Source organism: Nicotiana tabacum, chromosome 3 (genome assembly GCF_000715075.1).
Source record: "Nicotiana tabacum cultivar K326 chromosome 3, ASM71507v2, whole genome shotgun sequence".
In the NCBI taxonomy this organism is placed as follows: domain Eukaryota; kingdom Viridiplantae; phylum Streptophyta; class Magnoliopsida; order Solanales; family Solanaceae; genus Nicotiana; species Nicotiana tabacum.
In genome coordinates, this window is record NC_134082.1 from 203995006 (window position 1) to 204015037 (window position 20032).

The 20032-nt window shown below is 33.0% G+C and overlaps 1 long non-coding RNA gene across 2 annotated transcripts; it reads right to left on the bottom strand.

The window, feature by feature from the left end:
- Positions 1–4938: 4938 nt before the first annotated feature.
- LOC107810762 (uncharacterized) lies at positions 4939–9299 on the bottom strand. 2 transcript variants are annotated; one of them, XR_001653716.2, is made up of 5 exons: positions 8417–9299; positions 7587–7718; positions 7233–7336; positions 6052–6131; positions 4939–5585 (listed from the first exon to the last, which is right to left on the bottom strand). It is a non-coding gene; the product is annotated as an uncharacterized LOC107810762 (long non-coding RNA). The 2 variants fall into 2 exon arrangements; XR_001653717.2 differs by having other exon boundaries at positions 4941–5585; positions 7594–7718; positions 8417–9295.
- Positions 9300–20032: the final 10733 nt, after the last annotated feature.

A 20032-nucleotide genomic window follows, 5' to 3' on the forward strand; every position in this document is an offset into this window, starting at 1 on the left:
GTTTAAAGTTTAATATAAGAATTGTTTGTTGTAATGTTGTTAGAGTTGATTTTAAGTTCAATATGATTGAATTTAGAAATCTTCATACTTTGTTTGTTGTTGGTGTTGAATCCGAAAATAGGATTGTTTGTTGCTAAAATATTGTTCAATCAAATTTTAGTTGTTCTTTGTTGTTCAATTTGTGTTCATGTGATTTGTTGTTGAAATGTTGTTAAAATCATGTTCATGTGATATTATTGTTATGATGTTCATCTGTGTTCATATTGTTGTTTGAACATTGATTAGAAATTGATCATATTGTCTATATTTTGGTTAAGTTTGATTAATTGATGTGTTATAGCTGATGGTTAGTTTGGTAAATTTGTAATACGTTCAGGGGTAGTTTGGTAATTTCAGTAAGGTCGGAAGGGGTAGTTTAGGAATTGTACATTTTGTAATTGTTTATTTGAAGCATGGGGGACAAAATAAAATGGGGTGGGTTGTGATATTATTATTTAATATAAAGGGGGGACAAGATTTAATTTAAAGGGGAATCTTGCATTATTTTAAAAGAAGCATGGGGACAAAATGAAATGGGGTGGTGTGATATGTTTATTTAATATAATGGGGATGAGTGGGAAGATAATGGGTTTGGTAGAGAAAATGGGTTGATTTTAATTGATTAAAAGATTTATGGGATGAATTATAAGAAGTCTGGAAATCAGAATAAAAGGGTACAGAAAAAAAAAGAGAGAGGAGAGAAAAAAAGGAGCTGAACATTTATTCCGAAAAAAACATTGAAACTCTCAAGAAAAGAAAAACATACAAAGAAAAATAAAAAAGAAAAATTGAAAATTAGAAGAGAAAGTAGTACACACCTGATAAATATTCTGGTATACAGGTGTAGAAATTAAGGGTTGAAGATTAATTAGCCTTTCAAAAATCTGAAAATTTCCCTTGGTTTCTGTCCGTTATTTTTGGCATTCCTGGATTTTATTTTGAATTTTTCAAAGCTGTCACTGGGATTTTCGTTGACTGGTTATTGCTGGTTATTGTTGCTGTTGCTGTGTTACGTATTACGTTGCTGACTTTCTTCTTCTTATATTGACAATATCAGGTACACAACTGTAATTTTGACATTTTGTAAGATGAAATGAAGAATGGAGTGTTAAATTTTTAATTTAGTTTAATTTAATTTTTTTGTATTGTATTTAGGTTATTCATGTATTATTATTCTGTAAATCACTGTCATTTGGCATAACTAGGCATATTATAGCGACATATTAAATAACGCCTTAACCAGATTATTAGGAAATATATTTAAGCCTGATTATTAATTAAAACTGTTTAATAACAAAAAATAGAAGAAATAACGTAAAAATGGCGTTATTGAATCAGTTTGGCAAAAAAAAAATTAACTAAGTTCCTTATTCATAAGGTTTTTCGTCAACGATAAGTTAATCAGAATCATGTAGTCAATTTCATTTATAACATGAATTAGTTTGCGAACAAGTATTAGGACATGATGTGAATTAAAACAAAGTTAGAAATATGGTTTAGTAATCAAGTTTTTATTTTTCTTTCTTTCAATTTTCAGTATTTGTAAATAATTAGTTTCAATAAGCTTAAGTCTTACTAACAATTTGAATTTTAATCCAACTATGGGATAATTAGTTTTTTTTTTATTTTTTTTATTTTTTTTTATTTTATTTTTCGACAATTCCATGTTGTATTTATGATTATAATTTTTATTACTTTCTGTTAATATTTGTTTTTCTCTTCTATTTAATATGTCATTTTCAAGAATGTAGATATTGATTTTATATTTATAAATAAACTTAGTAATAATAAAAAGGTAGTCATTAAAGGATATTCTTAAAATAAGGAAGGATTTCGCTAAAAAATAAATAGATGTAAATAATACAAAAATTTACAGGATTCTCCAATCTCATTTATTTATTTAATTATTTTTAAAAAAATTTACTTAGAATTTGGGGATGGATTGTTTAGTGAATTTCACTTCCTTCCCCAAAGATAATGACGCGTTAAACTCTTTAGGCGCGATTTAATCAATTTTACCTTCTTAAACTCGGATGCGCATTTCATGCGACCCAAATCTAAATCCTAAAACATTGAATAAAAATGTGTTTCGGATTGCGGGTGCATTTCATGTGACGTAATCCAAAGACATGTTTTAAACGATGTTCACAATTTTTTTTTTAAAAAAAATAATAATAAAGTGGTAAAAAGTTAAATTTGCACATTGGTTCATAATTGTATTTAAAATCAGATAAATAAGCCGAATATAACAGTTGAGCGACCGTGCTAGAACCACGGAACTCGGGAATGCCTAACACCTTCTCCCGGGTTAACAGAATTCCTTATCCGGATTTCTGGTACGCAGATTGTAATATGGAGTCATTCTTTTCCTCGATCCGGGATTAAAATTGGTGACTTGGGACACCCTAAATCTCCCAAGTGGCGACTCTGAAATAAATAAATAAATCCCGTTTTGATTGTCCTTTAATTGGAAAAACTCCCTACGCCCTTTGCGGGGTTGGAAAAAGGAGGTGTGACAATAGATAGGGATTTTTACCTATCTATACCATATATCAAATTTTATTACCAAAAATGTTCATAATTTGTTATTTACCCGTGTAGTCCACACTTTTACTACAAATTATATACCAATCCAAAAATAGGTAGATTTTGCCATAAAAAAGCCCTAAAATGAGGCACTAGATCTGCGTGTGATTCTGTCAACATCAAATTCGAATTGCTGCGTAATTCTCTCCTTCCTCAACGGAAAGAGATCTCCCTTCTCTCACTCAACTACAATTCTCAAAAAACGCAAGCTACTGAAGCTCCAGTAATCAAACGGAAAGGAGATTTCTGTTCTTCATCTTCATCTTCATCTGTTCTTCCATATATTTTCCACCATTGATAGCCATTAAAAAGCTTGAAAGCTTTGAATTCAAATTTGGGTTTTCAAAAATCATTATTTGTTTGGATTGGGTATTGTTGTAAATAATTCGGAATATGTTTAGGAGTTTATATCTCAATTTTGAGGGGTTTTGGTGAAGATTAGACTTGGTTTTGACTGAATTTTAGATTGAAACTCGAAGAAGAAGAAGAAGAAGACGTATTTCCAGAAATTGTAGTTAAATTGTAGAATTGTAGATAAATTGTAGATTGGGAAGACTAAAACTTCTACAAATCTTCTACAATTATGTCGAAAATGCCAATTATGCTACAATTGAAATGAGAATTTGGATATTAAAATTCAATGTATCTATTTTGTAGATATCTTGTAGATAAATTGTAGATTATTTGTATTCTGATTGTAGATGCATTATCTTCTGTTTTTACAAATCCAAAACGACTAAAGCTTCTACAAAATCTTCTGCAAAAATCAGTCTACAATTTATCTACAATTTTTCTAGTTTGACTACAATTTGACTACAAAATATCTACAAATTCTGGAAATATGTCTTCCTCATCTTCTTCTTCGAATTTCAATCAACTGTGTTAACCAGTAACCTTCAACCACTGTCCAAAAAAAAATAGGTCAAAGAATTTCGAACTCTCTGCCATTATTATTTCCAGTGGGAATTCAAGCGGTTGGATCAAAGAATTTAAAATTTTCTTGTGAATCTGAAAATATGATATTCTTCGACGGTGGTGGGCAATTGGGGATGATCAACGAGAGGAAGCATATGAGCATCGTGAGTTGTGTGTGTGTGTTGTGAACAGTTGAGATGAAAGGAAAGAGAAAGTGGGAAGATACAGTCCTATAATTATGCCTAATATAAATGAACCCTTAATTATATCCCTAATTTGAATTATGGTATAGAAATGGTAATTTGGTATGCTTAAATGTAATAAACACAAACCTTAAACATTGAGAGTAATAAGGTTTGATATATGGTATAGATAGGTAAAAATCCCTTTTTTAATAGCAAGTCACCTCAACCATTCCATCGAAAATCTAATAGTAATATGTATATCACAACTTTTTTCTTCTTCTTTGTCTATATCAACATGTATATTAAAATTTTATTTTCATTCTTTGTATATAAATAATATTATTCTTTGTATATCAATAATATAAAATTATATATATAGTTATTGCTGCCTTTATATCAATGTATATCACAATAAAAATATTGTAATATTTGTATATCACAGTGTATAGCACATTGGACATGTATATACCAAAATTGTAACTCGTGTATATCTATGTACATCAGTGATATCTCATGTATATTATGTGTATCTGTGTATATCCATGAAAATTTGTGTTATATGTACGATATACAATGTGATATACATGGGCGTCCATAAATAAATTGTGTTGTATACATGATATACAAAGTGATATACACAGACGTCCTTAAAAACCTGTGTATGATATACACTGATATATACGATATACAATCTGATATACACATGTCGTAATTGGATTTTTAGATCTGATTTTTTACCTGAAACCAATCTAAATCACTTCAAATCTTGCTCAAATTTTGTATATAGCCTCGTTTAGGTATTTTCAACCAATTTCAATCACACCCACTCATTAAATTCAACCAAAAGAGAGAAGAAAAATAAAGTTGAAATATATTTTTTCTCTCTTAGTTTTTGCTAATCTTGCTCAAATTTTGTATATATCCCTGTTTAGGTATTTTCAACCAATTTCAATCGTATCCATTCATTCAATCCAACCAAAAGAAAAAGAAGAGAGGGGAAAAACAAAGTAGAAATATACGTACTAGCTGGTAATTCATGGCCCATTGCCCCTTTCTTCTCTTACTAGTATACGTATCGATTCAAAAAAAAAGTGAAAAGATATATATATATATATATATATATATATATATATATATATATATATATATTGCAGATTAAATTTAGTATCGCAATCAAAACAATTAAAACGAAAAATAAATAGATGAATTTCAACGGGCTGTCTCTATATTATTGTTGGCAAGGACTACCAATCCCAAGTGACTTGTTAAAAATGGGCTTGAGCGTGAAATATTTGGTCTTGTTTTTGATCGGTAAAATGGTTGTTCCTCATTATGAGTTAAAAACTTAGCAGAAGAAGAAGAAGAATCAACCTAAAAAAAGTTTAATTTCTTCGTAAGGCGAAAAACTATCTAACTCATCTAACTTTGCTAATATATCCAACGGCTTGCTACTTCCTTTTAATAAGTTGCCCGACAACAAATTTTTTTTTTAAAGAGAGACCAAATAAATACTCCTACTAATCCATAAGGAGTTAAAGTATGCTTCTACATTAATTGATCAAATAAATCGACCAACTTACTGGAATTACCATCAATAGAATTATTAAATACCTCAAATATCAGGGTTGAATTGGATAAGAACTACTTCATTATAGTCTGCTCTATTGGAGGCAATAGTCTGGTCATAATCTTGTAACCACAAAAGCTGCTAGTAGCATATGGAGTCTATCCGATATTAAAGAATAGATGTGATTTACTGGAGAAGATGAATCTCCAGTAAACCATCCAATATTTTGCAATTGTCTTTCCAGTCCTTTCTTCATCAAGGATATGATCAACCAACGCTGAAAGAATAGTACGCTGAAAGAATAGTATTTAGTCACTTATTTTCTTACTGCGAGTCATATATGCCTCCATGAAATTGTGGAACTGAGTGAACATTCTAAACATCAGCATTCCTTGGGAAATAACAATATAAATATAAAGTAGCCAAACACTTTCAAATAGCTATGTTTCTGTTTGAAAGGATTTGATATTTCTATATCAAATAACTATATTGCTAAACACTTTATATTTATAATGTGTCCTTATTTAACTGATTAAGAGAGTGTATGTATTTTATAGAATTTCGGAGATATAAAATTTGCAAAAATTTATTTTCTTTTAGTCCCTCTCATGTGTCAGCTTTATTCCAAACAAATGTGTTCATTCTGAATTATGCCATGAAACTAATATTAAAATTTAACACCATAACAGTTTGATTTTTAATTCAAATAATTCGATTATATATTTACTAATAAAACTTATTCTAACTACTATGTCATACCTAGAAGCAACCAATGAAAAGTGAAAGGATGATTGCTAGTCCATCTTTCTGCAACTGTACCATTTAAATAAAGTGATTGCCTGCAAATATAGATAGATAATTTAAAAATAAAAAAAAATGTTTGACTGAAAAATCCCAGGGAGATTTGCCAGATTACACATTCAGATACCAACAAAATGGAACCATGTAATATTGTCAAGCTATTTTTCTAGTCTATAAAGTTTACTTTTACGACACTGTTTATTCTCCCAAGAAAAGAAAAGCGGAAGGTAAAAGTGAAGATGAAGATTCAACAAATTATTTACACAATCGTAAGAGGACCATACAAGTCAAAACACCAAGTCATATGCTAAATTACAATATATGAAAAAGCATATATAGTACAGCAAAAACAGAATACTAAAGCTTACAAATCATAGCATAAGAACTTTAAATGATAAACAATAGTAACCATGAAAAGGCCTATGTTAGTGTACAATTTACTGTCATTCACTATACGCAAGAATTCATAAGAAGCATCAAATTTTTCCATTTTACAATACCCATAAATGAAAGCAGTATAGGTAAAGTTTCCCACTTCATGTGTCTTTCCTACAGAAATCCTATGTGTCTGTTCATCCTACAGCCTTCCAGACAGTGAGTTGTATACCACCATAGTAAATATGTGGTATCATATGAATCTAACACAAGAGTTGTTGATTCATTTACGATAGACCTTCATGAGTACTTTCAAAGGGCATATTCAGTTCTTGCTGTAATATCATTTTTATTTCACTTTAGCGTCAAGCTATTTCTCTTTGTTTCATGACTTTTTGTATTAAACTGATGAACACCTGGTGCTACAGGTCAAGTAACCAAAGCTCGGTTATAGCACAATCATCGGATGTTAGTAATCGATTTGGAACTTTACCAAAGGGAATTAAGTTCCTAAAAATTTGCTAAAGGATGTGTAACTAATAAAAAAAATTTATCAATGTTCCTTTGTTAGAGTTTTCATTTTTCATGTGATGTCATTCTGATCATTAGCTAAAATAGATGGGGCTATTCCCTAGTTCAATAGATTACGAAGGCAGCCTAACACAAATGGAAAAAACATATTGTTAAACATGATAATTACATAACTAAAAAGGGTAAAAAATCATAAAGTAGTAAAATTTTGTGGTAAAGCCTTAGTATATTACCTCTATTATCGACATCTGAACTTAATTCCCCTTCATATGTGGTCAATTCAAAATTAGTAATTGCCTTCCTTCTGTTGCACTTTATAGCAGTCTTATCGTACGCCCTGGTCCAAAAACGACATAACAGAAAAGGGAGTGGGAGAGTCAAGTTAGGGTCATTAGACATTGCAGCTTCCATCTCATTGTCAAGCAGTCCTAGATAGATATACAACAACATATATGCAATTACACGATATTCTTTCTTCTTTATAAAATATGTATAATAATATGATAATATATCAAGCAAGCTTTTTAACAGTTATGTCACTGATATTATGACATTCCTAAGCTATAGTGATATAAGCGGTTAGTTACTTCTTACTGAGAAAGTGCAAAAACTGAGCTTCCCATTGTCCATATTTGTGCATCGTCGCTCCCTTGTATTTTGTGCTTCCTCTAGAGAACCTAATGCTTAGACGTCGAAGTATTTGCACAAATTCTGCTTTTCTGAAATTAGACATATACTTACCAAGTCACAAAACAATAACAATGAGCCAAAATTAGTGAATAAGTCTCTACAAATTTTTGCAATTTCTGAGATTCAAAAGAATAAGTGATTCTAGACATCCTATGGTCTCATGAAGCTCAATCAGGTATCTGTAGACACACTCACTTTCTGTAAAATATAATACAAACATGATAAAAGGGATTTAATGAGGTAAAAGGGACTTAAATGAGGTAATCCTGATGGACGAGCTCATTAAAGGTTAGGACCGTTATAATGATCTGAAACAACATCTCAATGAACTTGATACGTCTACGAATTCATCATAAGTCAAATTTTAGAGTTGAAGGAAAGCCTAAACGAAGCAGAGATGAAAAAGAGAGCCATTCAGGAAGAAGGATTGAATCTGAAAAATACATTATCTGCTAAGTTAGTTGCATAGAAAGAAATGGAAGCAGAATTTCTTGATTTAAAGAAAGAGTTGGCTTATTCTCAAATTAGCAAAGCAGAGGTTAGTTGGGCAAACTACAAACAAAAGTTAAGTTGCTTGGGATTGTGAAGCTGTCACGATATTTTCCATTTTCCATGTGAATTAGAGCATATGGTAATGCATGTAAATATGTTTAAGTAATGCAAATGTAAATATCTTTGCTATCTTCTTAACTTGCTCCGATCATTAAATACATAGAGTTCCAATTACCATAGTTGTTGTCAAATCAACCATGAAAATCAAAAGAAAAACGCAGCGAAAATCTGCACAAAAAAAAAATAGTCAGAAAGGTCACCTAAACCTCTTAAAAATGCAGATCTAAAGCCACCATAGTTGCTGGAAACCACCTATGAATCACCTATAAACCTCCATTAAAATCACACTTAAACTCCATCGATACAACACGACAACCTATAAATTTGCTTCTTAGCAACTGCAACACTTAGTTGTTTAACAAAATATGCAGCAACTTTGTAAAGATTTTGTCAAATCAACCATGAAAAAAACGCAGCGAAAATCTCCACACAAAATAAATCCGAAAGGTCACCTGAACCCCTTAAAAATGCAGCTCTAAAACCACCATAGTTGCTGCAGACCAACCATGAATCACCTCTAAACTTCCATTAAAACCACCCTTAAACTCCATCGACCCACCACGATAATAAATAAAGAATAGCCATGTAAATAATCACTTGAAACTGCATAAAAGCAGTTCACAAGGCACCAAAAACTCATCTATTAAATCCAAAAAAACCAACCTATAAAGTTGTTTCTTAGCGACTGCAATACTTAGCTATGTAACAGAATATGCAACAAATTTTTAAAGTTTCACGGACAGTCCCAAGTATGAGCTAACGACTATCGAATATGTATCGTACAAATATTGAAAGGTTGAATTGAAATCTTGACTTCACCAACAAATATATTCAATATTCGATTAGTTCAAATAACTAACATATTCAGAAAAAAATAACTGAAAGAGAAAACTAAGAAATGATTGTCGACTATCAGTACTTCCTTTCAAAACCTACTTAGATAAGGAAAAATAAAATTTAAAGGTAAAGTCATTCCAGTACCGCTAATTATGGATTCTTTACTTTTTTAATTCCTTTTCGAACCTTGTTGCTAGAAAGTTGACAATTAAGGTCGTTATCTGCTACTACTCTGGATGCCTTATTGGAGGTCTAGTTCTCTTGTCATACGTCTTCAAAGGAGATACTTTTGCTTTCCAATCATCACCATCTTCTACCACAGATGATCCACTTTCTGATATGCCCTTTTTGATGGGAGTTTGTGAAGTAGACGTAATTTGACTTTCGGCCATAAAATCCTATAAAAATAGAAAAAGTGTAGAAGCAGTTGGAGAGCGGTAAAGGTCTTGATTGTATAATTTTTACTATTTCTTAAAAACTAAATAACTAATAAACACTATTAATTTTTGGATGATTACCCCAAATAGCTTCACTCCACCTGAACTTTGTCCCTCAGGAATCTCTGATTCCTGTTACAATGAAAAGTATCATAAAATAAACATTAATTTATGAAGGTAACATATTGATAGACAACTTAATTTAATTGTCGTTAATGTATTTGGAATTTGCTAAGAAGATATTTATACTAAATGTGTCTTTGAGTGAAGAGTGGCAGTATTCATTTAAGAGATTGCAATCATCAGTTATCTTCACAACAATATAGACTTGGTCTTTTTTTTTAATATTGGATGGCTTCACAATAACCTTAAACATGAATCTTTTATAAAGAATATCATCCAGTTCACTTGGATAAGAACGGTCGTCATCCACAATAGAAGCCTACACCAAATTTCATAGGTTAGAAAAGTTATAATTGACAACTAAATTAAGTTGATTAGTATACCTCAACTAATCCTTGCTTCAATTCTTTTGCGGACTTTCCTATAATCTGCATAGCTTCGCGATTCCAAAGCAATAATGAGATAAAAGAGGTTCCATCAATAACACAAACTTGAAGTCGATACTTGCAAGTCCAATTTTTTTAATGTTGTGCATTTTCTTTTTATATATTTTAAAATCATATGATATGAAAATTACATGTGACCAACAGAACATTGTTCTTCATTGCATTTCTTACAAAAAAATTTGTTCCCAATTTTTTCAACCTTTTTAGTGCACTTGTTGCATGTCAAGTATGACCATCCTCGTTGTAGTTCCAAATTCACCACTTTTACAGCAATTCAGTAGGTACATTGCTATTTAAGAACAAAAATATTGTTCTAAGTTAAACTGGGAAAACATAAAGTAAATATAACTTGAATACTAAATTTAACTCAGTTCTGTACACTGAACTAAATCCGTAATAGTTTTAAACAATACAATTCCTTTGGCTAACTCATCTCTGACAGAATAACTTTGTTGAGAGCTTGTTTGAGTAATCCGCTCACAGTTAGCTTGACATGTTGCAACTAATCTGCATAAATCGCAACGTGGTAAAAGTGATAAATCTTAGTAACATTATGTAAGTAGACAGGGAAAAAGAAATTACACCCTTTACAAACCTAGATTTAAACTCAACATACTGCGGCAGAGTAGAATTAATCCAAAGTTTTGTAGAGTACCAACAACTACGCACTGAGTAGTTACCTGTAGATAAGATAAATCAAAAATTATAAATTATATTATTTTTTTATACTAAATTTTAAATATAGGAATAAAGTTGGTAAACCTCGAAATTTTTGAGGTTTCATAAATTGTAAAACAACAATCAAAGGTTCGTCTATAGCTCCATTTTAGTGAGGCTGAATTTGATCCACAAGTTCACTCCATAACGTTGCCGTAATCTTGTTCTTCCTATAAGTTTCACGGTAATCGTTAATTAACAAAATAGTATAAACAATTAAGCTGTAAAAGTATAGTTTGTATCAGTAAATAACTTACTGATCATCTTCGAGTGTAACATTGAGAAAGACACTATTGTTATCTCCTTGTTTGTGGGTCTTAACATCTTCATATATCACAATCTGACCAATAACATCTACAAATATAAAAGTTAGTTAGACAATTTTGTAAAACGTGATAATAATGGAAGAGAAGAATTACAGATTAGTTCTGCCTCATCGACATCATTCTGATTTGTTAGCTGATCAAAAGGACGAAAGTTAAAGATATTCATAGGAAGTGAAGAATCAATTATTTCCTCAACTGTTGTCCTTTGTGTAAATGTCAGCCTCAAATTATGTATCGTATTCTTTAAATTTAAGTTGTTTGGTCTGACAACAAAGTAGTTCATGCGATATAAGCTGAGTTCCTGTATCTTGGTCTGAAAAAACTTAATTACATACTTCCCAATCGAGGCCTGGATACGATCACCCTAAAAAAATAGTTTCATTATTAGGATGTATCATATTGCTAATTAATTGCATATATGTAGAAACAGAAACGTAAATCGCACATAATCGTTTCATATGTGAGTCAAGTTTCGTTATGTACGTCCTAACCATCTTAATAACAAACTTGCGAATATTATTTTAAATTATTGCTGTGTTATTTTAAAAATGTCAAATGTCCCAGAATAGAAGATGTTGCAAAAAAATTGGGCAGAGGATGCTATATTATTTGTCTATGATCGATATCCTTAATAATATCATTTCTCCCACAAAGTATTAACTGTTAGTTGGTATATATTGTAACAGGAGAGAAAAATTCTCATCCAAGATCTGGTGAAGTTAGCCAGTGAAATAGAAGATGCTGAAGAGGAAACAACAGAAGAGGAAAAAGCTCAAAAGTAAAACCAATACAACAGTAATAGAGTACTGTTGTGAATATAACTTTAACACAAATAGAGTACTGAGTTACATATAATTTTTCACAATTACTACTTTGTGTTGTGAAAAATTTATCCATAAAACCAGAAAAGAAGAAAAACTTTAGAACTATGTGAAGTTGAATATGTTACCTTTGCATCTTGTAAAATCAACTCAATCGGATATGTTTTTTCAGGATTGAAACGATTCGGCATTTCCTACATTCGAACGACTCTAACTTTGAGATTCCATTGCATTGAGTTGCTTGAAATTTGATAGATTTCATGAAGTGTTGTAGCCATATTTGCAAACTTCTATATTTTGAGTAGAGGAAAAAAGGGAGTAGAGAATAGAAAAGAAAATAGAAGAGGGAGCATATATTTGAGACATTATTAGACAGTTTCTAAGTTATGGAGTAAGAAACGTGGGAGTCCAAAAATTTGAATAGATGATCATGGATGAAGAAACATGGGAGCCCAAAAAACTGGGGCTGAGATGGCTACACAAACGTGAAGTCTTAGGGAAATGACTGAAACATATCAATGCTTTGTATTGGTACAAATTAACGTGGGATCTTAAGGGAATTAACTGAAACATATTTTTGGTTTAAAAGCTGCAAATTATTTTTTTATTTTGTAATTTTTTTGAATCTCCAATCTTATTGGAGTGTTGTCTTAAACATTAACACGTGTCGATCTCCCGGATTGACACTTGGAGCTGTATTATTGGTTTGCCTCTCCTTTTCCATATTAATAGATTTCTTCCCAGAGATTATATGGTATACGACAGCTGGTAGCTACGATTATTTCACAACTCAAAACATCTTGTCTTTTGCTTTATATGCGAGTGCTCGTCTATAAACATATTTCTGAAGCTTTACATTAAGAATAAGGTTGTAGGAATCCCCCAACTATATATTAAGCATTGGAACAGAAATAAGCTTGGCACTCAGCATAAATCAAGCTTTAATATGTTATATGCAGTAGTATACAACTACAAGTATGTATTCCGACAAGAGTAAATAATAGAAAAGCAAATCAATTCATGACTAACTATTATTTTATGAAAAACAAATGAGTTCGTAACTAACTAATAGTTTTTGAAGAATAAATCTTGTCAGTACACGGGTTATTTGACGAACGTATCAAATCAAGTCACTACCTATATAAATTGATTAGTTCATCACTTACATTTTGGTAATATAAAGTAAGGGTAAGGTTAGAGAAATTAGCTTTCAATTAACACGACAATCTCTTAATAATTTTCTATAAGTGCCTTTTGGAGTTACATTTGTAAGCACGCAATTTTTGACCCGCACAATTTTTAAAAGTAGTATTTTAAAAATATTTATTATTTTTATTTTAATAGGATTTCAGTCAATTTTTAATTTTAATAACATAAGTTTAAAAACACAAAAATAGTTTTATAATATTTCTTCTCTTATTAATTAGTATATTTTGGTAGTATTTTTATTTTTATTTTTGTTCAATAAGAAAGAATTGAATTTGGGCCAATTGGGAGCTCATTTTCCGATTTTAGTGGCACAACAAAACAAATGTCATTTCTTCTCAATTCATTAGCCCACTCTTCACTTAAAATGCAAGATTTAATCTTAGTCATCGATTCCCCTCCAATCTAATGGCCCATGTCAATTCTTACACCCATATTTAAACCCAATTATAACTAGACCCTAACCTACCTTTTTAATCTCTTAAGCTAAGAGAAAAAACGACAGCCAAACAATTTCTAAAGAGAGCCGGACCGAGCTCTCATAAAAAAAGGAACTACAACTTGGGGAATACAGTAAAGTGTGGACGATTGAAAAGGAAAAACGGAGAGCAAAAGTTGTATTCTTCTCAATCAATTAGGGACAAAAATGAGTAAACTAAAATCTAATACTCTCTTTTACTTCACCTAATTAAGGATACACTTAGCTTCTAGTTGGTTTCTTCCTTTCTCCATTTAGTCGCAACATATGATTTTCTGTTAGATCTGTAACACCATTGAAGTGTTCTTCAAAAAAGATCAATCCAGCTGCCAGCGTCAAGTCCCTTTCCTTCATCCTAAAAGTACAGTGGTCATTTCAATTGGTAACACTTTCCCTCCAAGTCCATTCCTAGTTTGAGTTTCGGTGCCGATTCGAGGTTCCGGTTCGCAATTTCGGCGTTTCAGTCCAACGATTGTTGATTTGTTATTCGGATTGAGTTGCAAATTTTCAGCTTTATTCATCAATATAAAGGTCCATTCGAATCCATTTTTTTCAGTATTTGTTTACATTTTAAGTATACATTTACTTTGATATATCAGTATTTCTATTTGCTCGTGAAGGATTCCATTTGCTCTATGGAAAATACTTGATCTCTTTCGTATTAATTGTGTACTGATTGCGTATTATTTGGGTTACATATTGATTTTAACGATTAATTCAGTTGAATACATGTAAGTTTGGTTGGACGATTACTGTTAAATACGTTATGGACTTTGATTTAGTTTTCTTACTTATATGGTTATATTATGTTGCCTTAATTTTAGCATGTTGAAGTGGTGATTTAAGTAAGTTATTAAATTGGATAGATGGAAAAATTAGAGTTATTTCTTTCTAGGCGAGGAATAAAAATAGGCCATAAATGGTGTTAAGTTAGAAGAATGTATAACTCTTAAGCCTCACGATAATCCGAAACTTAGGAAAACAATCATGAACATCGTAGTTTGCTTTAGGCGCGTTAATTAAATAAATTATTGGGACTATGGGTATGGTTCCCGTGCCATAGTCACTGTAAGCACGTGATTTTTGACCCTCCCCGAGAATTTTCACATTTTTAGCGTGAATATGTGAAATTGGGTCTAGTATAGCTATTTTAACTATTTTTACTTTATTTCGTTGCAAAAAGAAAAATTTTAAAAAAAAAATATATATATAAATTTTAGTTTATGTATCTCTCATAAACTTGAAAAATACAAAAATTGCACTTTATTTTTGTACTTTATATAATTTCGAAAATTACAAAAAAAATATAGTTCTATTAAGGTTTTATAGTCATTTTAACTTTGAAAAATACAAAAAAATATTACCTCATATTTTATCTTAATATTTAAAAAAACGAAAATTACAAAAAAATAGTTTTATTAATATTTTGTAGCTATTTTAAATCTTGAAAAATATTAAAAAAATAATAATATAGTTTTTGTTTTAAATTAGTCTTATTTTAGTAGCTATTTTGCTTATATAGGACTAGTTAAGCAACGTCGTGTTCCTATTTCTCGGGTCCGGGCAAAAGAATAATATTCGGGTTCAAACTACCCGGTTTTAGGACTAATTTTCGGACCTAGCCCATAATAAACCGAGTCCAGGACACATGGGGAACCCCACCACGCGTGGGGGACATAAGTCTCGAACCCCACCACGCGTGGGGCTCATTTTTCTGGACAAATGGGCTAATATACACGGACAGAAAAATGGAAAAGGGGGGACTTTTGATTTTTTTGAAAAATTTGAGGCTGGCCACTGTTCCTCCGTCTTCTTCCTAAAAGAAGAAGAACAAAAATAGGCAAAAACCCTACTGTGAAAACAAAAAACCAACGTCGGACCACCCTCCTCCTCCCAGCTCAACCATCACCACCAGTTCCCCCCCCCCTCGTCATCACTATTCATCTTCTTCCTCGTTTGGAAGAAGACCGGAACCCTAACAAAAAAAAACACCACCGTTCCACCACCCGTCACCGCCCCCTCACGACCACTCATCCTCTTCCTAGTTCCCTCAAACTAGTCGTAAAAACAGCTCCATCCACACGAAAATGGTGGCTCAAACCCCATTGCGCTTCATCCTTCTCACATGAACCAATCCGTCAATCCTCCATTAAATCCGGCGACCCCAGCTATTGCACCGCCGTCCCAGCTGCCCGTCACAACTGCTTCCGCCTCCTGCTTCACCCGTACCTACCCGTCGACCCCATGCCATAACCAGTCGCACCCCCCAGCCCTAACAAACCCTACTCCATCACCACCGGCAACAAACCACCCAAAACCCTACGAGCTCCTACTCCCTATCGTCCAAACAACACCACTAAACACCACCCCCGTCAACCAGTAATCCCACCACCAAACAGGTCCGTCAGTAGCCCCCCCCCCCCGCGTCGACCTTACTGCTGTCGACGTTGTTCCGTCTTTCGCGAGCAGTTGTGGGTTGCCGCGATCCTGCCTTGCCGAGTTTTCTGTTTTCCGTCGAGGTCGACTTTGGGTCGTCGAGGTCCGGTACGTCGAGGTGTTTGTCCGAGGTTTCATCATTATTCCTCGTCGAGTGAGGTCCGGTTCAAGTTCCGTAGGAAGCACTGTTTGTCGTTCTAGGATTGTCGAGGTTCGAAGGTTGGTGTTCTTCGTCCTTTGTTTCATTTCATTCATTTTGCATATTATGGTTCAAGGCAATAAATGAGAATATTCGATATTTATGAATGTCAACAATGCAATTTTTGTTGTTGTGTTAAAAATGTTTATTCTATGTTTAGTTACTGCATGCTTAAAGTAAATGTGAGCATATGAACGAGGTTATTCTATTTTTCATTTTTACCCTGGATATTATTACCTGTTAGAATCGTTGTTTTTTTGTTTAACCTCGGATGATTTCATTGGTAGAAAATCGTAGTTGCCTTAAGTTTGCCCTCAAATAATAAAAACGAGACGAGTTTTGCCACATAAAAAATGTACAAATTGCGGAGCCCTCGCAAAATATATGTATTAAATACTTAGATTCCGGGACGGGCCGTTTAGTAAATTTCACGGCCCTACCCCAAAATAATAATGCGCTAGTTGCTTTAGGCGCGCCTTTAATAATGTTATCTCCCTAAACTCGGGTGCACATTTATGTGACCCAAATCCAAATCTCAACGAAATCAAAATGTGTCTTCTAATCACGGGTACATTGATTGTGACGTGGTCTGAGACGCATTTCCACGACGTTGCAAATTCCTTCAAAAATAAGAATGAGATGAGCCTCGCCGAATAAAAATACAAATTGTGGGGCCCTCAGTAAATACTTGTTTTAAATTACTTAGAATTCAGGAGGGCCGTTTAGCGAATTTCACGGCCTTCCCAAAATAATAACACGATAGTCTCTTTAGGCGCGTGTTTAATAATCTATTTTCTTAAACTCGGGTGTGCATTTCATGTGACCCAAATCCAAATCTCAAAACATCAAATAAAATGCGTTCCGGATTGTGGGTGCGTTTCAAGTGACGCAGTCCAAGACGTGTTTTAAGCGATGTTCACATTCTTGTAAAAACAATAATAATAAAGCGGTTAAAAGTTAAAATTTGCACATAAGTTCACATTATATTAAAAATCAGATAAATAAGCCGAATATAACAGTTGAGCGACCGTGCTAGAACCACGGAACTCGGGAATGCCTAACACTTTCTCCCGGGTTAACAGAATTCCTTATCTGGATTTCTGGTACGCACACTGTAATATAGAGTCATTCATTTCCTCGATTCGGGATTAAAATTGGTGACTTGGGACACCCTAAATCTTCCAAGTGGCGACTCTGAAATAATTAAACCAATCCCGTTTCGATTGTCCTTTAATTGGAAAAAACTCCCCTTGCGCCCCCGCGGGTGCGGAAAAAGGAGGTGTGACAGCTCTGGCGACTCTGCTGGGGATAATCACCCAGAACCACTGGTTCAGGGTTAAGAATTCGAGCTTAGAATAATTGTTATTATTTGGCTTTATTTATTATCTGATTTTTACGTGTTTGAGTCTAATGTGCTAAGTGCTGCTTTTACTGCTTTGATATTATTTGGACTGTATATATAAACTGTGCCGAAACCCCTCTCTTCTCTCTCTTGAGGAGTGCACGCTGGTCGTGGCTTCTTTCTGTTAGTGTCATATACCAAAATAGAACGAGGATTCGGAGGAGTTGCAAAATCGGATGGCCTTTTGGTTACTGGTACACAGCTCCCATCCTCGGCTCGAGTTGTCCGCTCGGGTAAGCCAGGTCTAGAACAAATACCCAGGTTATGAACTTAGTATAACAAAGCCACATGCCGGATCCCTAGTAGGAACGTTTATTTGCATCATGTGCATTTGACTTAGGGGACTCAACACAGGGGTTGGGTCCGTCTAGGACAAGCAACCTGAAAATAATAGACCATCTTTGACATCCTATGTGCTACATGTTGTATTTATGCAAGGGTGAATGGGTCATTTGGCGGACCAATGATATTTGCGGACAAATGATACTCCTTATCATGCTGATCACGTTAAATAAGAAAGTTGCGTTATTTTTTATAAGCATGCTATTATGTTAATTAAGCACATGGGGAACATTGTGGAATTCAAGAAGCCTTGTTATTCCACATGTCCCCCACGCTTCATTTTTGGGAAAAACACATGGGGAACATTTGTGGAATCCAAGAAGTCTTGAAATCCATTATGTCCCCCATGCTTCATTTTTGGGAAAAACACATGGGGACCATTTGTGGAATCCAAGAAGTCTTGGGATTCCACATGTCCCCCACGCTTCATTTTTGGGAAAAGCACATGGGGAACATTTGTGGAATCCAAGAAGTCTTGGAATCCCCCATGTCCCCCATGCCACATTTTTGAAAATAATAACAAAATAATAATAAATAGAAAAGAGCATTGGAAAATTCAAAAAGATTTTGTATGTTGTCATCATTTTCCACAAATTAGAAAATCGTGAAAAGATGAGAAAATGGTAGTGTAGAGATATAGCTACTTATTTTTAGAAGGAAAAAACCAATGTCCAAGTAGTATCGAAACTCTGCCGAAATTTTGAGAAAATGAAAAAATGCCTTATTAGTTTGTTATATTAAAAGCAAAGGAAAAATAGAGGAAAAAAATCATCATTGTTCCGTCTTGTTTTTTTTTTAAAAAAAATATAGAAAAGAAAATAGTTTGTTTTGCAAAAAAATAAAAATAAAAAGAGTCGGGCGTTGAACGTGATTTTATTATTTGCTCCAAAATAAATATATGTATAAGCAAAAAATAAATAAATTCAAAAGACGAAAATATTTTGATTCTTCTTTAAAAATTCAAAATTCAAAAAAAATTTTTTTAAGCATTTCTTTTATTAAAGGTAAAAATTCCAAAAAAAAAACATTTTCTTTTTCTTTAGAATAAGAAAAACAAATGAAAAAAGAAGGAATGTTTTATGTTTTACGTTAGTTAGTTTGTTATGAATGAAAAATAATAGTTTGTTTGTTTGCCATAAAAAAAAGAATAGAAAATGGAAAAGGGTCTTCTAAAAAATAGTTTATTGGCCCGAACTGCGCGGGTTTGATTCTTACCGGATGTGAGATACGTAGGCAACCCTCATCGGGTCCAACCCCCCCTTTTTGCTAAAAAGCCAAAAACAAATAATAATAATAATAATAATAAATTAAAAAAAAACATGTCAAGATTTTTTTTCATAAATAAGTCGGGTGAGGTCCAACTTCCCCTTTTACAAAAAAAATATAGCAAAATATATATGTCAAATTTCATAAAGAAGCCGGGTGACGCTGTTTTATCAAGACATAGCCGAATGTTCCCAAAAGGGACGCCGGAAGGCTGACTTTGCATAAACAGCCACTTTTGGGTCATTTTTAAGACTTGGTCCAGTTGACCCCCACAGCCTTAAAAATCTTCGTCCCCGAGACGTTGAAAGGCCGTGTTTGCAATATTGACTTTTCTAATTTGAAAAACGATGAAAAAAGAGTTATAAATAAGTCAGGTGATGCTGTTTTGTCATAATTAGTCGAATGTTCCCGAAAGGGACGCCGGAAGGCTGACTTGGCATAAACAACCACCTTTGGGTCATTTTGAGATATGGACCCACACAGCCTTAAAAAAGCTTCGTCCCCGAGACGCTGAAGGGCCGTGTTTTGCAACACCAAGTTTTTATTATAATTTGAAAAAAAGAGTCGACGGTCAGGTGAATACCGTTCAAATTTTGTCATAATAAGCCGAGCCAGCTTCGGCCGCGTCTTAAACCGTTCTTGCCGAAATAGCCTTAGAGTATCTTTCAGTTGTCGAAAGGTTATTTTCGTAAAAG